The sequence below is a fragment of the Schistocerca piceifrons genome, unplaced genomic scaffold, assembly GCF_021461385.2.
Source record: "Schistocerca piceifrons isolate TAMUIC-IGC-003096 unplaced genomic scaffold, iqSchPice1.1 HiC_scaffold_1353, whole genome shotgun sequence".
In the NCBI taxonomy this organism is placed as follows: Eukaryota; Metazoa; Arthropoda; class Insecta; order Orthoptera; family Acrididae; genus Schistocerca; species Schistocerca piceifrons.
The window spans coordinates 1-17073 of NW_025727184.1; the positions used below are offsets into that span (position 1 = coordinate 1).

Below are 17073 nucleotides of genomic sequence, written 5' to 3' on the forward strand. Positions count from 1 at the left end.
ATCGGTTCACCTCGCACTGACGCTGGGACTGCAGAAAGCCGTCGCTGAGATCGTGAGTACACAGATGTGCTCGAAAGTGTTGGACAGAGCGAACATTCAATTCTTTTTAAGAATCGCAATTGAATCATTCGAGTGCGGCGAAGGCAGTGGTGCAGCGTTTCTTTTCTTAAGATCTCGCAGCTGCTTGGAGGTATGTCCATCGTTTTAAGACGACAGAAAACTAGCGTCAGCGGTGCGTCAGTGGGAAGTCGGTGAAGTCGCCATTGGAGCCATAAGCCAGTAATTACAACATGCGAATCACTCGCTCACCACGCAGCTGTACGATAATGCTCGTGCGTGGGCCCGCATAGCTGAGTCGGTAGAGCGTTAGGTTTTCAACCAAAGGGTCCTGGGTTCAAGTCCCCGTCTGGGCGAAAATTAATACACTTTCGTAACGGCTAATGGAAACCCTACAGGAAAGAGTGAGGCCACGCCGCTTTCTGCCATCAGATTGCTTCTAAAGATGGCGGTTTCACTTGTCGGGAGTCGCTTCTGCCACCGGCAGTCGTGGCCGAGTGGTTAAGGCGTCTGACTTGAAATCAGATTCCCTCTGGGAGCGTAGGTTCGAGTCCTGCCGACTGCGAAAATTTTCTCTCTCTCAAAAGATGGACGTTCAGGTGCATCCTAGCAGTTGCGTCACTACTAAACACATGGGTCACCAGTTATTTGATCCAGGGCGCAGCGTTACAGTCGCGCCCAGAAGCCGCAGCTCATCTCCTCGTCTCACAGCCGCCCACCGGGTGTTAGTACAAGTGTCGCCTCACTGGGCAGTGCGGATGTGTCCTTTTTAGCTTGCAGACGATGACGTGTAGCAATTTACGAGCTAACGCAAGTCGAATGTTTTACCGTGTGTATCTGCTAGATACTGCCTCTCATACGGTGGAGAGGCTCACTCCTTCTTGTGTCTCGTTCTCTGCACACGAGTTGCCCCTGGCATCGACATAGCACGGGTTTTCTAGCGTCAGCGCGGCGTCACGTGAAGTCAGCGAAGTGAATATTACACGAGTCGAGTCGACATGTTTGCTTGTTACGATGATGGAAGCAGAAGAATGTGTGTGGGACTTCACTGCATCGGCTGCTCGCCTTTCAGCGTCCCTGTGTCTTATCAGACGAAGGTGACTGTGAAATTGGCAACGAGGCAGAGCTGAACGAACACATGCAAACAGCAACGTTCAATGTCAGCCGAAATAGCTCAGTTGGGAGAGCGTTAGACTGAAGATCTAAAGGTCCCTGGTTCGATCCCGGGTTTCGGCAGGTATTCGTTTTGATGCGACGCCAATGGAATTGCTCTGCGTTGGTGATAATGCAACTACAGCTGACAACAAAAATGACTCTCTGCTGTAGCAGTTCTGGTTGTCTAGTGCATGCCATAAGACGAACTCACTAGAAAACTAACTCCCTTTGAAGCAAAAGAATCAAAAAAGCCCTACCGACTGCGTTCCTTTTTCTGTGTCAGGTGGTGAAGAACGTCTTCAACGGAACCGTGAAATGAGCGAAAACGTGGGAAACATTGCATTCGAAATGCTTGCGAATTTTCCAATTGCCCAGTGAGTGTCGACAAAACACGTCAATTCTCTGCTCCAACGTATGAGACGTAACAACTGGTGCAATTTGTTGTTGCATCGTGTGCCAGCAGTCTTCGATAGTGTGTTACGAGCTTAGCGCGATAAGTTTGCAGACAGCATTTAGGCGACGTTTTATTAGTAACGGCCCCATGCAACGATTGCACAACAGTAAAGGACATGAGTCAATGTATAGTTGTGCATCGTGGGAGGTTTCACAGCGTCGTGCGAGCCCGGATAGCTCAGTCGGTAGAGCATTAGGCTTTTAACCTAAGGGTCCAGGGTTCAAGTCCCTGTCCGGGCGGAAATTTTAAAACTTTGGTAGCGATTCGTCTGGTAGCGGTGGAAACGCTACGGAAAATAATGCAGCTACGCCGTTTTCTGACACCACAGTGCTTCAAACGGTAGCATTTGCATGTGTCGGGACAACGCCGCGCTACCGGCAGTCGTGGCCGAGTGGTTAAGGCGTCTGACTCGAAATCAGATTCCCTCTGGGAGCGTAGGTTCGAATCCTACCGGCTGCGTGCGATTTTGCGTAAAGAGAGGAGCAAAAATTTTCGCACACATGTGACATGCGTGGGCGAATGCGGGTGCAAACCAGTGACGCCATTCTCAACAAGACGAAAGTTTCCGTTTAAGACTACTGAGTTTCGCGACGACCGCTGCTTACTGTGGCCATCGGTTCACCTCGCACTGACGCTGGGACTGCAGAAAGCCGTCGCTGAGATCGTGAGTACACAGATGTGCTCGAAAGTGTTGGACAGAGCGAACATTCAATTCTTTTTAAGAATCGCAATTGAATCATTCGAGTGCGGCGAAGGCAGTGGTGCAGCGTTTCTTTTCTTAAGATCTCGCAGCTGCTTGGAGGTATGTCCATCGTTTTAAGACGACAGAAAACTAGCGTCAGCGGTGCGTCAGTGGGAAGTCGGTGAAGTCGCCATTGGAGCCATAAGCCAGTAATTACAACATGCGAATCACTCGCTCACCACGCAGCTGTACGATAATGCTCGTGCGTGGGCCCGCATAGCTGAGTCGGTAGAGCGTTAGGTTTTCAACCAAAGGGTCCTGGGTTCAAGTCCCCGTCTGGGCGAAAATTAATACACTTTCGTAACGGCTAATGGAAACCCTACAGGAAAGAGTGAGGCCACGCCGCTTTCTGCCATCAGATTGCTTCTAAAGATGGCGGTTTCACTTGTCGGGAGTCGCTTCTGCCACCGGCAGTCGTGGCCGAGTGGTTAAGGCGTCTGACTTGAAATCAGATTCCCTCTGGGAGCGTAGGTTCGAGTCCTGCCGACTGCGAAAATTTTCTCTCTCTCAAAAGATGGACGTTCAGGTGCATCCTAGCAGTTGCGTCACTACTAAACACATGGGTCACCAGTTATTTGATCCAGGGCGCAGCGTTACAGTCGCGCCCAGAAGCCGCAGCTCATCTCCTCGTCTCACAGCCGCCCACCGGGTGTTAGTACAAGTGTCGCCTCACTGGGCAGTGCGGATGTGTCCTTTTTAGCTTGCAGACGATGACGTGTAGCAATTTACGAGCTAACGCAAGTCGAATGTTTTACCGTGTGTATCTGCTAGATACTGCCTCTCATACGGTGGAGAGGCTCACTCCTTCTTGTGTCTCGTTCTCTGCACACGAGTTGCCCCTGGCATCGACATAGCACGGGTTTTCTAGCGTCAGCGCGGCGTCACGTGAAGTCAGCGAAGTGAATATTACACGAGTCGAGTCGACATGTTTGCTTGTTACGATGATGGAAGCAGAAGAAATGTGTGTGGGACTTCACTGCATCGGCTGCTCGCCTTTCAGCGTCCCTGTGTCTTATCAGACGAAGGTGACTGTGAAATTGGCAACGAGGCAGAGCTGAACGAACACATGCAAACAGCAACGTTCAATGTCAGCCGAAATAGCTCAGTTGGGAGAGCGTTAGACTGAAGATCTAAAGGTCCCTGGTTCGATCCCGGGTTTCGGCAGGTATTCGTTTTGATGCGACGCCAATGGAATTGCTCTGCGTTGGTGATAATGCAACTACAGCTGACAACAAAAATGACTCTCTGCTGTAGCAGTTCTGGTTGTCTAGTGCATGCCATAAGACGAACTCACTAGAAAACTAACTCCCTTTGAAGCAAAAGAATCAAAAAAGCCCTACCGACTGCGTTCCTTTTTCTGTGTCAGGTGGTGAAGAACGTCTTCAACGGAACCGTGAAATGAGCGAAAACGTGGGAAACATTGCATTCGAAATGCTTGCGAATTTTCCAATTGCCCAGTGAGTGTCGACAAAACACGTCAATTCTCTGCTCCAACGTATGAGACGTAACAACTGGTGCAATTTGTTGTTGCATCGTGTGCCAGCAGTCTTCGATAGTGTGTTACGAGCTTAGCGCGATAAGTTTGCAGACAGCATTTAGGCGACGTTTTATTAGTAACGGCCCCATGCAACGATTGCACAACAGTAAAGGACATGAGTCAATGTATAGTTGTGCATCGTGGGAGATTTCACAGCGTCGTGCGAGCCCGGATAGCTCAGTCGGTAGAGCATTAGGCTTTTAACCTAAGGGTCCAGGGTTCAAGTCCCTGTCCGGGCGGAAATTTTAAAACTTTGGTAGCGATTCGTCTGGTAGCGGTGGAAACGCTACGGAAAATAATGCAGCTACGCCGTTTTCTGACACCACAGTGCTTCAAACGGTAGCATTTGCATGTGTCGGGACAACGCCGCGCTACCGGCAGTCGTGGCCGAGTGGTTAAGGCGTCTGACTCGAAATCAGATTCCCTCTGGGAGCGTAGGTTCGAATCCTACCGGCTGCGTGCGATTTTGCGTAAAGAGAGGAGCAAAAATTTTCGCACACATGTGACATGCGTGGGCGAATGCGGGTGCAAACCAGTGACGCCATTCTCAACAAGACGAAAGTTTCCGTTTAAGACTACTGAGTTTCGCGACGACCGCTGCTTACTGTGGCCATCGGTTCACCTCGCACTGACGCTGGGACTGCAGAAAGCCGTCGCTGAGATCGTGAGTACACAGATGTGCTCGAAAGTGTTGGACAGAGCGAACATTCAATTCTTTTTAAGAATCGCAATTGAATCATTCGAGTGCGGCGAAGGCAGTGGTGCAGCGTTTCTTTTCTTAAGATCTCGCAGCTGCTTGGAGGTATGTCCATCGTTTTAAGACGACAGAAAACTAGCGTCAGCGGTGCGTCAGTGGGAAGTCGGTGAAGTCGCCATTGGAGCCATAAGCCAGTAATTACAACATGCGAATCACTCGCTCACCACGCAGCTGTACGATAATGCTCGTGCGTGGGCCCGCATAGCTGAGTCGGTAGAGCGTTAGGTTTTCAACCAAAGGGTCCTGGGTTCAAGTCCCCGTCTGGGCGAAAATTAATACACTTTCGTAACGGCTAATGGAAACCCTACAGGAAAGAGTGAGGCCACGCCGCTTTCTGCCATCAGATTGCTTCTAAAGATGGCGGTTTCACTTGTCGGGAGTCGCTTCTGCCACCGGCAGTCGTGGCCGAGTGGTTAAGGCGTCTGACTTGAAATCAGATTCCCTCTGGGAGCGTAGGTTCGAGTCCTGCCGACTGCGAAAATTTTCTCTCTCTCAAAAGATGGACGTTCAGGTGCATCCTAGCAGTTGCGTCACTACTAAACACATGGGTCACCAGTTATTTGATCCAGGGCGCAGCGTTACAGTCGCGCCCAGAAGCCGCAGCTCATCTCCTCGTCTCACAGCCGCCCACCGGGTGTTAGTACAAGTGTCGCCTCACTGGGCAGTGCGGATGTGTCCTTTTTAGCTTGCAGACGATGACGTGTAGCAATTTACGAGCTAACGCAAGTCGAATGTTTTACCGTGTGTATCTGCTAGATACTGCCTCTCATACGGTGGAGAGGCTCACTCCTTCTTGTGTCTCGTTCTCTGCACACGAGTTGCCCCTGGCATCGACATAGCACGGGTTTTCTAGCGTCAGCGCGGCGTCACGTGAAGTCAGCGAAGTGAATATTACACGAGTCGAGTCGACATGTTTGCTTGTTACGATGATGGAAGCAGAAGAATGTGTGTGGGACTTCACTGCATCGGCTGCTCGCCTTTCAGCGTCCCTGTGTCTTATCAGACGAAGGTGACTGTGAAATTGGCAACGAGGCAGAGCTGAACGAACACATGCAAACAGCAACGTTCAATGTCAGCCGAAATAGCTCAGTTGGGAGAGCGTTAGACTGAAGATCTAAAGGTCCCTGGTTCGATCCCGGGTTTCGGCAGGTATTCGTTTTGATGCGACGCCAATGGAATTGCTCTGCGTTGGTGATAATGCAACTACAGCTGACAACAAAAATGACTCTCTGCTGTAGCAGTTCTGGTTGTCTAGTGCATGCCATAAGACGAACTCACTAGAAAACTAACTCCCTTTGAAGCAAAAGAATCAAAAAAGCCCTACCGACTGCGTTCCTTTTTCTGTGTCAGGTGGTGAAGAACGTCTTCAACGGAACCGTGAAATGAGCGAAAACGTGGGAAACATTGCATTCGAAATGCTTGCGAATTTTCCAATTGCCCAGTGAGTGTCGACAAAACACGTCAATTCTCTGCTCCAACGTATGAGACGTAACAACTGGTGCAATTTGTTGTTGCATCGTGTGCCAGCAGTCTTCGATAGTGTGTTACGAGCTTAGCGCGATAAGTTTGCAGACAGCATTTAGGCGACGTTTTATTAGTAACGGCCCCATGCAACGATTGCACAACAGTAAAGGACATGAGTCAATGTATAGTTGTGCATCGTGGGAGGTTTCACAGCGTCGTGCGAGCCCGGATAGCTCAGTCGGTAGAGCATTAGGCTTTTAACCTAAGGGTCCAGGGTTCAAGTCCCTGTCCGGGCGGAAATTTTAAAACTTTGGTAGCGATTCGTCTGGTAGCGGTGGAAACGCTACGGAAAATAATGCAGCTACGCCGTTTTCTGACACCACAGTGCTTCAAACGGTAGCATTTGCATGTGTCGGGACAACGCCGCGCTACCGGCAGTCGTGGCCGAGTGGTTAAGGCGTCTGACTCGAAATCAGATTCCCTCTGGGAGCGTAGGTTCGAATCCTACCGGCTGCGTGCGATTTTGCGTAAAGAGAGGAGCAAAAATTTTCGCACACATGTGACATGCGTGGGCGAATGCGGGTGCAAACCAGTGACGCCATTCTCAACAAGACGAAAGTTTCCGTTTAAGACTACTGAGTTTCGCGACGACCGCTGCTTACTGTGGCCATCGGTTCACCTCGCACTGACGCTGGGACTGCAGAAAGCCGTCGCTGAGATCGTGAGTACACAGATGTGCTCGAAAGTGTTGGACAGAGCGAACATTCAATTCTTTTTAAGAATCGCAATTGAATCATTCGAGTGCGGCGAAGGCAGTGGTGCAGCGTTTCTTTTCTTAAGATCTCGCAGCTGCTTGGAGGTATGTCCATCGTTTTAAGACGACAGAAAACTAGCGTCAGCGGTGCGTCAGTGGGAAGTCGGTGAAGTCGCCATTGGAGCCATAAGCCAGTAATTACAACATGCGAATCACTCGCTCACCACGCAGCTGTACGATAATGCTCGTGCGTGGGCCCGCATAGCTGAGTCGGTAGAGCGTTAGGTTTTCAACCAAAGGGTCCTGGGTTCAAGTCCCCGTCTGGGCGAAAATTAATACACTTTCGTAACGGCTAATGGAAACCCTACAGGAAAGAGTGAGGCCACGCCGCTTTCTGCCATCAGATTGCTTCTAAAGATGGCGGTTTCACTTGTCGGGAGTCGCTTCTGCCACCGGCAGTCGTGGCCGAGTGGTTAAGGCGTCTGACTTGAAATCAGATTCCCTCTGGGAGCGTAGGTTCGAGTCCTGCCGACTGCGAAAATTTTCTCTCTCTCAAAAGATGGACGTTCAGGTGCATCCTAGCAGTTGCGTCACTACTAAACACATGGGTCACCAGTTATTTGATCCAGGGCGCAGCGTTACAGTCGCGCCCAGAAGCCGCAGCTCATCTCCTCGTCTCACAGCCGCCCACCGGGTGTTAGTACAAGTGTCGCCTCACTGGGCAGTGCGGATGTGTCCTTTTTAGCTTGCAGACGATGACGTGTAGCAATTTACGAGCTAACGCAAGTCGAATGTTTTACCGTGTGTATCTGCTAGATACTGCCTCTCATACGGTGGAGAGGCTCACTCCTTCTTGTGTCTCGTTCTCTGCACACGAGTTGCCCCTGGCATCGACATAGCACGGGTTTTCTAGCGTCAGCGCGGCGTCACGTGAAGTCAGCGAAGTGAATATTACACGAGTCGAGTCGACATGTTTGCTTGTTACGATGATGGAAGCAGAAGAAATGTGTGTGGGACTTCACTGCATCGGCTGCTCGCCTTTCAGCGTCCCTGTGTCTTATCAGACGAAGGTGACTGTGAAATTGGCAACGAGGCAGAGCTGAACGAACACATGCAAACAGCAACGTTCAATGTCAGCCGAAATAGCTCAGTTGGGAGAGCGTTAGACTGAAGATCTAAAGGTCCCTGGTTCGATCCCGGGTTTCGGCAGGTATTCGTTTTGATGCGACGCCAATGGAATTGCTCTGCGTTGGTGATAATGCAACTACAGCTGACAACAAAAATGACTCTCTGCTGTAGCAGTTCTGGTTGTCTAGTGCATGCCATAAGACGAACTCACTAGAAAACTAACTCCCTTTGAAGCAAAAGAATCAAAAAAGCCCTACCGACTGCGTTCCTTTTTCTGTGTCAGGTGGTGAAGAACGTCTTCAACGGAACCGTGAAATGAGCGAAAACGTGGGAAACATTGCATTCGAAATGCTTGCGAATTTTCCAATTGCCCAGTGAGTGTCGACAAAACACGTCAATTCTCTGCTCCAACGTATGAGACGTAACAACTGGTGCAATTTGTTGTTGCATCGTGTGCCAGCAGTCTTCGATAGTGTGTTACGAGCTTAGCGCGATAAGTTTGCAGACAGCATTTAGGCGACGTTTTATTAGTAACGGCCCCATGCAACGATTGCACAACAGTAAAGGACATGAGTCAATGTATAGTTGTGCATCGTGGGAGGTTTCACAGCGTCGTGCGAGCCCGGATAGCTCAGTCGGTAGAGCATTAGGCTTTTAACCTAAGGGTCCAGGGTTCAAGTCCCTGTCCGGGCGGAAATTTTAAAACTTTGGTAGCGATTCGTCTGGTAGCGGTGGAAACGCTACGGAAAATAATGCAGCTACGCCGTTTTCTGACACCACAGTGCTTCAAACGGTAGCATTTGCATGTGTCGGGACAACGCCGCGCTACCGGCAGTCGTGGCCGAGTGGTTAAGGCGTCTGACTCGAAATCAGATTCCCTCTGGGAGCGTAGGTTCGAATCCTACCGGCTGCGTGCGATTTTGCGTAAAGAGAGGAGCAAAAATTTTCGCACACATGTGACATGCGTGGGCGAATGCGGGTGCAAACCAGTGACGCCATTCTCAACAAGACGAAAGTTTCCGTTTAAGACTACTGAGTTTCGCGACGACCGCTGCTTACTGTGGCCATCGGTTCACCTCGCACTGACGCTGGGACTGCAGAAAGCCGTCGCTGAGATCGTGAGTACACAGATGTGCTCGAAAGTGTTGGACAGAGCGAACATTCAATTCTTTTTAAGAATCGCAATTGAATCATTCGAGTGCGGCGAAGGCAGTGGTGCAGCGTTTCTTTTCTTAAGATCTCGCAGCTGCTTGGAGGTATGTCCATCGTTTTAAGACGACAGAAAACTAGCGTCAGCGGTGCGTCAGTGGGAAGTCGGTGAAGTCGCCATTGGAGCCATAAGCCAGTAATTACAACATGCGAATCACTCGCTCACCACGCAGCTGTACGATAATGCTCGTGCGTGGGCCCGCATAGCTGAGTCGGTAGAGCGTTAGGTTTTCAACCAAAGGGTCCTGGGTTCAAGTCCCCGTCTGGGCGAAAATTAATACACTTTCGTAACGGCTAATGGAAACCCTACAGGAAAGAGTGAGGCCACGCCGCTTTCTGCCATCAGATTGCTTCTAAAGATGGCGGTTTCACTTGTCGGGAGTCGCTTCTGCCACCGGCAGTCGTGGCCGAGTGGTTAAGGCGTCTGACTTGAAATCAGATTCCCTCTGGGAGCGTAGGTTCGAGTCCTGCCGACTGCGAAAATTTTCTCTCTCTCAAAAGATGGACGTTCAGGTGCATCCTAGCAGTTGCGTCACTACTAAACACATGGGTCACCAGTTATTTGATCCAGGGCGCAGCGTTACAGTCGCGCCCAGAAGCCGCAGCTCATCTCCTCGTCTCACAGCCGCCCACCGGGTGTTAGTACAAGTGTCGCCTCACTGGGCAGTGCGGATGTGTCCTTTTTAGCTTGCAGACGATGACGTGTAGCAATTTACGAGCTAACGCAAGTCGAATGTTTTACCGTGTGTATCTGCTAGATACTGCCTCTCATACGGTGGAGAGGCTCACTCCTTCTTGTGTCTCGTTCTCTGCACACGAGTTGCCCCTGGCATCGACATAGCACGGGTTTTCTAGCGTCAGCGCGGCGTCACGTGAAGTCAGCGAAGTGAATATTACACGAGTCGAGTCGACATGTTTGCTTGTTACGATGATGGAAGCAGAAGAAATGTGTGTGGGACTTCACTGCATCGGCTGCTCGCCTTTCAGCGTCCCTGTGTCTTATCAGACGAAGGTGACTGTGAAATTGGCAACGAGGCAGAGCTGAACGAACACATGCAAACAGCAACGTTCAATGTCAGCCGAAATAGCTCAGTTGGGAGAGCGTTAGACTGAAGATCTAAAGGTCCCTGGTTCGATCCCGGGTTTCGGCAGGTATTCGTTTTGATGCGACGCCAATGGAATTGCTCTGCGTTGGTGATAATGCAACTACAGCTGACAACAAAAATGACTCTCTGCTGTAGCAGTTCTGGTTGTCTAGTGCATGCCATAAGACGAACTCACTAGAAAACTAACTCCCTTTGAAGCAAAAGAATCAAAAAAGCCCTACCGACTGCGTTCCTTTTTCTGTGTCAGGTGGTGAAGAACGTCTTCAACGGAACCGTGAAATGAGCGAAAACGTGGGAAACATTGCATTCGAAATGCTTGCGAATTTTCCAATTGCCCAGTGAGTGTCGACAAAACACGTCAATTCTCTGCTCCAACGTATGAGACGTAACAACTGGTGCAATTTGTTGTTGCATCGTGTGCCAGCAGTCTTCGATAGTGTGTTACGAGCTTAGCGCGATAAGTTTGCAGACAGCATTTAGGCGACGTTTTATTAGTAACGGCCCCATGCAACGATTGCACAACAGTAAAGGACATGAGTCAATGTATAGTTGTGCATCGTGGGAGATTTCACAGCGTCGTGCGAGCCCGGATAGCTCAGTCGGTAGAGCATTAGGCTTTTAACCTAAGGGTCCAGGGTTCAAGTCCCTGTCCGGGCGGAAATTTTAAAACTTTGGTAGCGATTCGTCTGGTAGCGGTGGAAACGCTACGGAAAATAATGCAGCTACGCCGTTTTCTGACACCACAGTGCTTCAAACGGTAGCATTTGCATGTGTCGGGACAACGCCGCGCTACCGGCAGTCGTGGCCGAGTGGTTAAGGCGTCTGACTCGAAATCAGATTCCCTCTGGGAGCGTAGGTTCGAATCCTACCGGCTGCGTGCGATTTTGCGTAAAGAGAGGAGCAAAAATTTTCGCACACATGTGACATGCGTGGGCGAATGCGGGTGCAAACCAGTGACGCCATTCTCAACAAGACGAAAGTTTCCGTTTAAGACTACTGAGTTTCGCGACGACCGCTGCTTACTGTGGCCATCGGTTCACCTCGCACTGACGCTGGGACTGCAGAAAGCCGTCGCTGAGATCGTGAGTACACAGATGTGCTCGAAAGTGTTGGACAGAGCGAACATTCAATTCTTTTTAAGAATCGCAATTGAATCATTCGAGTGCGGCGAAGGCAGTGGTGCAGCGTTTCTTTTCTTAAGATCTCGCAGCTGCTTGGAGGTATGTCCATCGTTTTAAGACGACAGAAAACTAGCGTCAGCGGTGCGTCAGTGGGAAGTCGGTGAAGTCGCCATTGGAGCCATAAGCCAGTAATTACAACATGCGAATCACTCGCTCACCACGCAGCTGTACGATAATGCTCGTGCGTGGGCCCGCATAGCTGAGTCGGTAGAGCGTTAGGTTTTCAACCAAAGGGTCCTGGGTTCAAGTCCCCGTCTGGGCGAAAATTAATACACTTTCGTAACGGCTAATGGAAACCCTACAGGAAAGAGTGAGGCCACGCCGCTTTCTGCCATCACATTGCTTCTAAAGATGGCGGTTTCACTTGTCGGGAGTCGCTTCTGCCACCGGCAGTCGTGGCCGAGTGGTTAAGGCGTCTGACTTGAAATCAGATTCCCTCTGGGAGCGTAGGTTCGAGTCCTGCCGACTGCGAAAATTTTCTCTCTCTCAAAAGATGGACGTTCAGGTGCATCCTAGCAGTTGCGTCACTACTAAACACATGGGTCACCAGTTATTTGATCCAGGGCGCAGCGTTACAGTCGCGCCCAGAAGCCGCAGCTCATCTCCTCGTCTCACAGCCGCCCACCGGGTGTTAGTACAAGTGTCGCCTCACTGGGCAGTGCGGATGTGTCCTTTTTAGCTTGCAGACGATGACGTGTAGCAATTTACGAGCTAACGCAAGTCGAATGTTTTACCGTGTGTATCTGCTAGATACTGCCTCTCATACGGTGGAGAGGCTCACTCCTTCTTGTGTCTCGTTCTCTGCACACGAGTTGCCCCTGGCATCGACATAGCACGGGTTTTCTAGCGTCAGCGCGGCGTCACGTGAAGTCAGCGAAGTGAATATTACACGAGTCGAGTCGACATGTTTGCTTGTTACGATGATGGAAGCAGAAGAATGTGTGTGGGACTTCACTGCATCGGCTGCTCGCCTTTCAGCGTCCCTGTGTCTTATCAGACGAAGGTGACTGTGAAATTGGCAACGAGGCAGAGCTGAACGAACACATGCAAACAGCAACGTTCAATGTCAGCCGAAATAGCTCAGTTGGGAGAGCGTTAGACTGAAGATCTAAAGGTCCCTGGTTCGATCCCGGGTTTCGGCAGGTATTCGTTTTGATGCGACGCCAATGGAATTGCTCTGCGTTGGTGATAATGCAACTACAGCTGACAACAAAAATGACTCTCTGCTGTAGCAGTTCTGGTTGTCTAGTGCATGCCATAAGACGAACTCACTAGAAAACTAACTCCCTTTGAAGCAAAAGAATCAAAAAAGCCCTACCGACTGCGTTCCTTTTTCTGTGTCAGGTGGTGAAGAACGTCTTCAACGGAACCGTGAAATGAGCGAAAACGTGGGAAACATTGCATTCGAAATGCTTGCGAATTTTCCAATTGCCCAGTGAGTGTCGACAAAACACGTCAATTCTCTGCTCCAACGTATGAGACGTAACAACTGGTGCAATTTGTTGTTGCATCGTGTGCCAGCAGTCTTCGATAGTGTGTTACGAGCTTAGCGCGATAAGTTTGCAGACAGCATTTAGGCGACGTTTTATTAGTAACGGCCCCATGCAACGATTGCACAACAGTAAAGGACATGAGTCAATGTATAGTTGTGCATCGTGGGAGGTTTCACAGCGTCGTGCGAGCCCGGATAGCTCAGTCGGTAGAGCATTAGGCTTTTAACCTAAGGGTCCAGGGTTCAAGTCCCTGTCCGGGCGGAAATTTTAAAACTTTGGTAGCGATTCGTCTGGTAGCGGTGGAAACGCTACGGAAAATAATGCAGCTACGCCGTTTTCTGACACCACAGTGCTTCAAACGGTAGCATTTGCATGTGTCGGGACAACGCCGCGCTACCGGCAGTCGTGGCCGAGTGGTTAAGGCGTCTGACTCGAAATCAGATTCCCTCTGGGAGCGTAGGTTCGAATCCTACCGGCTGCGTGCGATTTTGCGTAAAGAGAGGAGCAAAAATTTTCGCACACATGTGACATGCGTGGGCGAATGCGGGTGCAAACCAGTGACGCCATTCTCAACAAGACGAAAGTTTCCGTTTAAGACTACTGAGTTTCGCGACGACCGCTGCTTACTGTGGCCATCGGTTCACCTCGCACTGACGCTGGGACTGCAGAAAGCCGTCGCTGAGATCGTGAGTACACAGATGTGCTCGAAAGTGTTGGACAGAGCGAACATTCAATTCTTTTTAAGAATCGCAATTGAATCATTCGAGTGCGGCGAAGGCAGTGGTGCAGCGTTTCTTTTCTTAAGATCTCGCAGCTGCTTGGAGGTATGTCCATCGTTTTAAGACGACAGAAAACTAGCGTCAGCGGTGCGTCAGTGGGAAGTCGGTGAAGTCGCCATTGGAGCCATAAGCCAGTAATTACAACATGCGAATCACTCGCTCACCACGCAGCTGTACGATAATGCTCGTGCGTGGGCCCGCATAGCTGAGTCGGTAGAGCGTTAGGTTTTCAACCAAAGGGTCCTGGGTTCAAGTCCCCGTCTGGGCGAAAATTAATACACTTTCGTAACGGCTAATGGAAACCCTACAGGAAAGAGTGAGGCCACGCCGCTTTCTGCCATCAGATTGCTTCTAAAGATGGCGGTTTCACTTGTCGGGAGTCGCTTCTGCCACCGGCAGTCGTGGCCGAGTGGTTAAGGCGTCTGACTTGAAATCAGATTCCCTCTGGGAGCGTAGGTTCGAGTCCTGCCGACTGCGAAAATTTTCTCTCTCTCAAAAGATGGACGTTCAGGTGCATCCTAGCAGTTGCGTCACTACTAAACACATGGGTCACCAGTTATTTGATCCAGGGCGCAGCGTTACAGTCGCGCCCAGAAGCCGCAGCTCATCTCCTCGTCTCACAGCCGCCCACCGGGTGTTAGTACAAGTGTCGCCTCACTGGGCAGTGCGGATGTGTCCTTTTTAGCTTGCAGACGATGACGTGTAGCAATTTACGAGCTAACGCAAGTCGAATGTTTTACCGTGTGTATCTGCTAGATACTGCCTCTCATACGGTGGAGAGGCTCACTCCTTCTTGTGTCTCGTTCTCTGCACACGAGTTGCCCCTGGCATCGACATAGCACGGGTTTTCTAGCGTCAGCGCGGCGTCACGTGAAGTCAGCGAAGTGAATATTACACGAGTCGAGTCGACATGTTTGCTTGTTACGATGATGGAAGCAGAAGAAATGTGTGTGGGACTTCACTGCATCGGCTGCTCGCCTTTCAGCGTCCCTGTGTCTTATCAGACGAAGGTGACTGTGAAATTGGCAACGAGGCAGAGCTGAACGAACACATGCAAACAGCAACGTTCAATGTCAGCCGAAATAGCTCAGTTGGGAGAGCGTTAGACTGAAGATCTAAAGGTCCCTGGTTCGATCCCGGGTTTCGGCAGGTATTCGTTTTGATGCGACGCCAATGGAATTGCTCTGCGTTGGTGATAATGCAACTACAGCTGACAACAAAAATGACTCTCTGCTGTAGCAGTTCTGGTTGTCTAGTGCATGCCATAAGACGAACTCACTAGAAAACTAACTCCCTTTGAAGCAAAAGAATCAAAAAAGCCCTACCGACTGCGTTCCTTTTTCTGTGTCAGGTGGTGAAGAACGTCTTCAACGGAACCGTGAAATGAGCGAAAACGTGGGAAACATTGCATTCGAAATGCTTGCGAATTTTCCAATTGCCCAGTGAGTGTCGACAAAACACGTCAATTCTCTGCTCCAACGTATGAGACGTAACAACTGGTGCAATTTGTTGTTGCATCGTGTGCCAGCAGTCTTCGATAGTGTGTTACGAGCTTAGCGCGATAAGTTTGCAGACAGCATTTAGGCGACGTTTTATTAGTAACGGCCCCATGCAACGATTGCACAACAGTAAAGGACATGAGTCAATGTATAGTTGTGCATCGTGGGAGGTTTCACAGCGTCGTGCGAGCCCGGATAGCTCAGTCGGTAGAGCATTAGGCTTTTAACCTAAGGGTCCAGGGTTCAAGTCCCTGTCCGGGCGGAAATTTTAAAACTTTGGTAGCGATTCGTCTGGTAGCGGTGGAAACGCTACGGAAAATAATGCAGCTACGCCGTTTTCTGACACCACAGTGCTTCAAACGGTAGCATTTGCATGTGTCGGGACAACGCCGCGCTACCGGCAGTCGTGGCCGAGTGGTTAAGGCGTCTGACTCGAAATCAGATTCCCTCTGGGAGCGTAGGTTCGAATCCTACCGGCTGCGTGCGATTTTGCGTAAAGAGAGGAGCAAAAATTTTCGCACACATGTGACATGCGTGGGCGAATGCGGGTGCAAACCAGTGACGCCATTCTCAACAAGACGAAAGTTTCCGTTTAAGACTACTGAGTTTCGCGACGACAGCTGCTTACTGTGGCCATCGGTTCACCTCGCACTGACGCTGGGACTGCAGAAAGCCGTCGCTGAGATCGTGAGTACACAGATGTGCTCGAAAGTGTTGGACAGAGCGAACATTCAATTCTTTTTAAGAATCGCAATTGAATCATTCGAGTGCGGCGAAGGCAGTGGTGCAGCGTTTCTTTTCTTAAGATCTCGCAGCTGCTTGGAGGTATGTCCATCGTTTTAAGACGACAGAAAACTAGCGTCAGCGGTGCGTCAGTGGGAAGTCGGTGAAGTCGCCATTGGAGCCATAAGCCAGTAATTACAACATGCGAATCACTCGCTCACCACGCAGCTGTACGATAATGCTCGTGCGTGGGCCCGCATAGCTGAGTCGGTAGAGCGTTAGGTTTTCAACCAAAGGGTCCTGGGTTCAAGTCCCCGTCTGGGCGAAAATTAATACACTTTCGTAACGGCTAATGGAAACCCTACAGGAAAGAGTGAGGCCACGCCGCTTTCTGCCATCAGATTGCTTCTAAAGATGGCGGTTTCACTTGTCGGGAGTCGCTTCTGCCACCGGCAGTCGTGGCCGAGTGGTTAAGGCGTCTGACTTGAAATCAGATTCCCTCTGGGAGCGTAGGTTCGAGTCCTGCCGACTGCGAAAATTTTCTCTCTCTCAAAAGATGGACGTTCAGGTGCATCCTAGCAGTTGCGTCACTACTAAACACATGGGTCACCAGTTATTTGATCCAGGGCGCAGCGTTACAGTCGCGCCCAGAAGCCGCAGCTCATCTCCTCGTCTCACAGCCGCCCACCGGGTGTTAGTACAAGTGTCGCCTCACTGGGCAGTGCGGATGTGTCCTTTTTAGCTTGCAGACGATGACGTGTAGCAATTTACGAGCTAACGCAAGTCGAATGTTTTACCGTGTGTATCTGCTAGATACTGCCTCTCATACGGTGGAGAGGCTCACTCCTTCTTGTGTCTCGTTCTCTGCACACGAGTTGCCCCTGGCATCGACATAGCACGGGTTTTCTAGCGTCAGCGCGGCGTCACGTGAAGTCAGCGAAGTGAATATTACACGAGTCGAGTCGACATGTTTGCTTGTTACGATGATGGAAGCAGAAGAAATGTGTGTGGGACTTCACTGCATCGGCTGCTCGC

General features: G+C 50.4%; 29 non-coding genes across 29 annotated transcripts; all 29 read left to right on the forward strand.

Moving 5' to 3' along the window:
• Window positions 1-540: 540 nt before the first annotated feature.
• On the forward strand, window positions 541-622 carry Trnas-uga. The gene has a single exon. It is a non-coding gene; the product is annotated as a tRNA-Ser (tRNA).
• A 598-nt stretch (window positions 623-1220) lies between these two features.
• On the forward strand, window positions 1221-1293 carry Trnaf-gaa. The gene has a single exon. It is a non-coding gene; the product is annotated as a tRNA-Phe (tRNA).
• Window positions 1294-1832: 539 nt separating this feature from the next.
• Window positions 1833-1905, forward strand: Trnak-uuu. Its single transcript has one exon. It is a non-coding gene; the product is annotated as a tRNA-Lys (tRNA).
• Window positions 1906-2043: 138 nt separating this feature from the next.
• On the forward strand, window positions 2044-2125 carry Trnas-cga. The gene has a single exon. It is a non-coding gene; the product is annotated as a tRNA-Ser (tRNA).
• A 693-nt stretch (window positions 2126-2818) lies between these two features.
• Window positions 2819-2900, forward strand: Trnas-uga. Its single transcript has one exon. It is a non-coding gene; the product is annotated as a tRNA-Ser (tRNA).
• A 599-nt stretch (window positions 2901-3499) lies between these two features.
• Window positions 3500-3572, forward strand: Trnaf-gaa. The gene has a single exon. It is a non-coding gene; the product is annotated as a tRNA-Phe (tRNA).
• Window positions 3573-4111: 539 nt separating this feature from the next.
• On the forward strand, window positions 4112-4184 carry Trnak-uuu. Its single transcript has one exon. It is a non-coding gene; the product is annotated as a tRNA-Lys (tRNA).
• A 138-nt stretch (window positions 4185-4322) lies between these two features.
• On the forward strand, window positions 4323-4404 carry Trnas-cga. Its single transcript has one exon. It is a non-coding gene; the product is annotated as a tRNA-Ser (tRNA).
• A 693-nt stretch (window positions 4405-5097) lies between these two features.
• Trnas-uga lies at window positions 5098-5179 on the forward strand. The gene has a single exon. It is a non-coding gene; the product is annotated as a tRNA-Ser (tRNA).
• Window positions 5180-5777: 598 nt separating this feature from the next.
• On the forward strand, window positions 5778-5850 carry Trnaf-gaa. Its single transcript has one exon. It is a non-coding gene; the product is annotated as a tRNA-Phe (tRNA).
• Window positions 5851-6389: 539 nt separating this feature from the next.
• On the forward strand, window positions 6390-6462 carry Trnak-uuu. The gene has a single exon. It is a non-coding gene; the product is annotated as a tRNA-Lys (tRNA).
• Window positions 6463-6600: 138 nt separating this feature from the next.
• Window positions 6601-6682, forward strand: Trnas-cga. Its single transcript has one exon. It is a non-coding gene; the product is annotated as a tRNA-Ser (tRNA).
• A 693-nt stretch (window positions 6683-7375) lies between these two features.
• Trnas-uga lies at window positions 7376-7457 on the forward strand. The gene has a single exon. It is a non-coding gene; the product is annotated as a tRNA-Ser (tRNA).
• Window positions 7458-8056: 599 nt separating this feature from the next.
• Trnaf-gaa lies at window positions 8057-8129 on the forward strand. The gene has a single exon. It is a non-coding gene; the product is annotated as a tRNA-Phe (tRNA).
• A 539-nt stretch (window positions 8130-8668) lies between these two features.
• Window positions 8669-8741, forward strand: Trnak-uuu. Its single transcript has one exon. It is a non-coding gene; the product is annotated as a tRNA-Lys (tRNA).
• A 138-nt stretch (window positions 8742-8879) lies between these two features.
• Trnas-cga lies at window positions 8880-8961 on the forward strand. The gene has a single exon. It is a non-coding gene; the product is annotated as a tRNA-Ser (tRNA).
• Window positions 8962-9654: 693 nt separating this feature from the next.
• On the forward strand, window positions 9655-9736 carry Trnas-uga. Its single transcript has one exon. It is a non-coding gene; the product is annotated as a tRNA-Ser (tRNA).
• Window positions 9737-10335: 599 nt separating this feature from the next.
• Trnaf-gaa lies at window positions 10336-10408 on the forward strand. Its single transcript has one exon. It is a non-coding gene; the product is annotated as a tRNA-Phe (tRNA).
• Window positions 10409-10947: 539 nt separating this feature from the next.
• On the forward strand, window positions 10948-11020 carry Trnak-uuu. The gene has a single exon. It is a non-coding gene; the product is annotated as a tRNA-Lys (tRNA).
• A 138-nt stretch (window positions 11021-11158) lies between these two features.
• Trnas-cga lies at window positions 11159-11240 on the forward strand. The gene has a single exon. It is a non-coding gene; the product is annotated as a tRNA-Ser (tRNA).
• A 693-nt stretch (window positions 11241-11933) lies between these two features.
• On the forward strand, window positions 11934-12015 carry Trnas-uga. Its single transcript has one exon. It is a non-coding gene; the product is annotated as a tRNA-Ser (tRNA).
• A 598-nt stretch (window positions 12016-12613) lies between these two features.
• Window positions 12614-12686, forward strand: Trnaf-gaa. The gene has a single exon. It is a non-coding gene; the product is annotated as a tRNA-Phe (tRNA).
• Window positions 12687-13225: 539 nt separating this feature from the next.
• Window positions 13226-13298, forward strand: Trnak-uuu. The gene has a single exon. It is a non-coding gene; the product is annotated as a tRNA-Lys (tRNA).
• A 138-nt stretch (window positions 13299-13436) lies between these two features.
• Window positions 13437-13518, forward strand: Trnas-cga. The gene has a single exon. It is a non-coding gene; the product is annotated as a tRNA-Ser (tRNA).
• A 693-nt stretch (window positions 13519-14211) lies between these two features.
• On the forward strand, window positions 14212-14293 carry Trnas-uga. The gene has a single exon. It is a non-coding gene; the product is annotated as a tRNA-Ser (tRNA).
• Window positions 14294-14892: 599 nt separating this feature from the next.
• On the forward strand, window positions 14893-14965 carry Trnaf-gaa. Its single transcript has one exon. It is a non-coding gene; the product is annotated as a tRNA-Phe (tRNA).
• Window positions 14966-15504: 539 nt separating this feature from the next.
• Window positions 15505-15577, forward strand: Trnak-uuu. The gene has a single exon. It is a non-coding gene; the product is annotated as a tRNA-Lys (tRNA).
• Window positions 15578-15715: 138 nt separating this feature from the next.
• On the forward strand, window positions 15716-15797 carry Trnas-cga. The gene has a single exon. It is a non-coding gene; the product is annotated as a tRNA-Ser (tRNA).
• Window positions 15798-16490: 693 nt separating this feature from the next.
• On the forward strand, window positions 16491-16572 carry Trnas-uga. The gene has a single exon. It is a non-coding gene; the product is annotated as a tRNA-Ser (tRNA).
• Window positions 16573-17073: the final 501 nt, after the last annotated feature.